We start from the raw sequence: 4,050 nt of genomic DNA on the forward strand, positions 1-4,050 counted from the left end.
AACATGTTTAATCTGTGGTAGTGTTAATTAAAATGGCACATTTCTGATGTATTAAAATTAAATACGATCGGCACACTTAATGATATTAGCGATTAGGTAATGCATTCAGCGAGTACTTTTACTTTTAATACTTAAGTATTTTTAAAAGCCAGGACTTTTTTACTTTTACTTAAGTAAAATGTTAATGTGGTACTTTGACTTTTACTTAAGTACATTTTTGACTGTGTATTTGTACTTTTACTTAAGTAAATGTTTTGAGTACTTTCTCCACCACTGGTTATACCTAGGATTTCTGTCGGCTAATGTGCTCTCACGTTTTGAAAATGGGCCGACAACCAGTGTAGAGTGCGCTGGACATTAGACTAAGGAAATGAGGAAGGGAGGGTCAGTGGAGAGCACAGGAGCTGAGCCTTTTTTCACATTCAGTGTCATCAATAGAAAGAATAAAAGGCAGGAAGAGACGATAAAGACGATAATTAAAATGAGGTCGATAGGTTTAATTTTTCGTGCGATTAATTTATTTATCGTTTATCGCGACAGGCCTAGCCTCAAGTATAATGGTTTTTAGGTACAATGCTTTCCACCATTTTGAACCAGTCTGGTCATTGTTCTCTGACCTCTGACAGTCTCACAACTGCTGCTCAATGGGAGATTTTTCTTTGTTTTTGGATCATTCCCTTTAAACTCAAGAAGTGGCTGTGGTGGGAAGTGTTAGCATCATCAGCAGTTTACTGCCTTGAACCAAAAACCATGAAAGTTTCAAAGTCATACAGATCAGAGTTCTTTCTCCCCTTATTCTGATCCTCAGTTTGAGTTTCAGCACGTTAACATTACCATATAAAACTGTCAAAATTCCTATTATTCCTGCCGTACTGCTAACCGCTATTTATGCTAACAACACCTGTACCTAAAAAAGTGGCCAATAAGAAGGCATTCCGAAGCTTAATACTTCCTGCTCAAAAGCATCAACTCATTTTGTTGCTCAGCTCTCACGCTCAGTGCCTCTGCCCTGCACATGGCAAAACTGTGTTTTAATTGGCACCAGGGACTTTTGTGGCCAATCACACGAGATCATACCATTGCATGAAAACACAGAGGGGGGGCAGACACCACAGTCAGGTGGGAAATCTGTCCCTCCCCTCAACCAGTATGCCACGATGAGGAAGACCTGCTGAGTTAGGTTCCACTTCCGTTCGATCAAACATTACACAAAATCAAGAATACGCACATAAAGTTAGACAAATATACGGCTTCTCATAAATACACTCAACGCAAATGGATGTGTTGACGTACAAAAAACATTCATATTTTCCCAAGTTAAGCTAAGATACGGGGCTACAGACGCTCTGAAAAGAGCAAAATGTCCCATCACTAGTCCTATAAATTTATTGGCAAACATTACATTAAAGTTAACATGCAATCCATTGATCCGTACCGGTGTTTATCGCATTCATCTCAAACAGGTAGGCGGTAAGAGGCGGCGCTCTAATTTAACATATTGTCACAGTAAGAAACTCATTTAGCCATAATGGCCTTGTGGTAATAGTGATATCACAGCAACGTTCCTGTGATGGAAATGGTGATGCTTATGGCTAAATCAATATTCATGTATGACCGTACCGATGTTTTAGAGTCCATTACGGCCGCCGTGCAACGGACTCATTGTGAGTGAAACAAAAGAATTTGAAAAGTGTGGAGCGCTTTGATTAGGCCTTTTCAAGGTGATCTCAGGACTTTTTATTTGTCGCTTCATCCAGCTCGCCCCCCTCGCCTCCCCGTCTCGTCCGTTTCTTTGATGAAAGAAAAGAAGTGTACAGATGTTGAAGTACGCTGACATGCCCTTGTGGAGAGATTTCAAGCATGATGCTAATAACAATAATTAGCTCCTAAGTGTTTGTGGAGGGGGAGGAAGAGACATGAATATTCTCTCATTGTGGTGGTGTATTAATATGTGAGTATGTGTGTGTTGTGTGCGTGGGTGTGTGCGTGTGTGTGTGTTTTAGGACAAATGGCTTCCCTGTGTCTTTTTAAAAAGGACAAATTAGGCATAATTGCTTGTTTCAGGGTCTGAGGATGAAGGCGGCTTTTTGCTACTTCATTATGCTCGTGTTAACTCTCCGAGAACGCGCACGCTGACACACACGCATACACACTTTGCATGTGTTTAAAAACATAATATTGTGACTATTTATGAGCAAAACAGCAATTAATGTAGGAAAAAATGGCTTGTTTACTGAGGACCAGTGGAACTGAAAGCAACTATTTACGAGTAAAAACTCCCATTACGGTCATTTTAAAAAGAGATTATAATTTCTAGTGAGTTCAAGCAAAGATWTGCACCACGAGTAATTGGACTGCATCGGGACTGATACATTCATTTTATGGTCGGAGTGGATACAAAGGAACTGAATCCACATGCCACTTGCGGCGATCAAGATGGGGGGGTGGGAACTTTCTGATGTGCAAAGGCATCAGCTTTGATTAGCGTTACAGTACGTCTTTCCCGGCTGTTAGATATTTGAGAAATTATTATTAATAACAAAATGATTTCCACAGATTAACCCCATTCAGGCTTTCGTCTTGATCCCTTGGCCCTTAGGAAATTGATCTAGGGAAAGATTGATGGGTCTCYCGCAGTTTTAAAGCATTTGTCCTTGCTGGTCTGTTTCTTCTCCATCTTCCGGTTGCACCCAAGTTACACGTGCAGACGTCAGTTTAATGATGCCACCGTATTTCTGAATGTCACATTGAAACAGTGCAATCGTGAAGTTGTTGAAGTAAATGCGACTTTAAAATCACTTAACGTCCAGTTGTGTAATTCCTCAACAAAATCMCAAAATGCATTTTGTTTTCAAAGGATACTTATGTTGACAAACTCCTGAATAACRTTGRTTTGTAAAAAGCTGCTGAAATTCTGGATCCACTGARAGACTTTTGATCCAAAATGTGTTAGTAAAAGCCTCAGTAATTAAAGTCAATATTTCCTTAATTCCAACAGTTTGTATCTCTTCTATACATGGAAAGAAAGGAGAGGGATACATTAATTATGAGAATGATATTGTATCTAGTGACTAAAGGAATTAGCAATCACACCAGTACAATTGCTAATTAACTACCAAGACGTAAACAAAGTGAAATAAACCTATAGGGTCTCAAAAACTAAAATGTTGTGAAAAAGCTCAATTCTGGRAATTAGCTAATCAGCTATTTACCTCAATGTATCTGCGGATGCTTCCTGAGACTCCGACTGGTCTCCCAGTCTGGAAGACCGCTCACTGGTCCAGTGTTCTCCTTTTAGATKAAATAAAGTCTAGCATTTTACTTGGAAATCAAGATTCGAGACGGCAGGAAGGGAAGAGTGGAGCATCTTACAGCTGCTTCCCTATTGTCAARCCTCACTGTGGCCGGTTAATGTCTGGTTTGGTTCTCGCCAACTTGCAGTCTGGTCCTCACTATTTTGGGGCAGAAAGATGGGAATGTGGGCGGGGCGTGCAGGAGCTGTTGTCGTTGCTCCGATGATGTTGTCTGCAACAACAATGGAGAACCTTGAGATTTTGATGGACTCATATAAACCCAGATACTTCATTTTGTCCTACGGAAAGTCATTGCTGGCACAAATATAAGGAAAACAATTCAGACTGGCCAATTAGTTTGSTGTMCGTACAAATCTATCCATATTGTGGCGCTTTATTATTATTTATTTTCAATATGTGTAACCTTTGGATTTAGGTAATGCAGTGAAAAGATGCAAATCAGTGTCCATGCATGAACTGTATTGAAAAGAGAATGTAGCTCTGACAGAATGCTGACCACATCTCTTCATTGCCTACCCATTTTTTTTTAGAGAGATGTGTGGTGGCGCCCCCTGGAGCTACTGAAGACCCAACATTTAGATTCATCATTTTAATATCGGAGCAAGACCTAGTGAAGCTGCTGTTGGTTTATAAATTGCGGAGTACTTAGCAACCCGGAGAACAAGAATCAAACATGGGGAACCAACATTTAGCCTTACACTTTACTAAACAAACTTAGAAAATACTGACACCCAGA

This window comes from Poecilia reticulata, linkage group LG17 (assembly GCF_000633615.1).
Source record: "Poecilia reticulata strain Guanapo linkage group LG17, Guppy_female_1.0+MT, whole genome shotgun sequence".
NCBI lineage: Eukaryota > Metazoa > Chordata > Actinopteri > Cyprinodontiformes > Poeciliidae > Poecilia > Poecilia reticulata.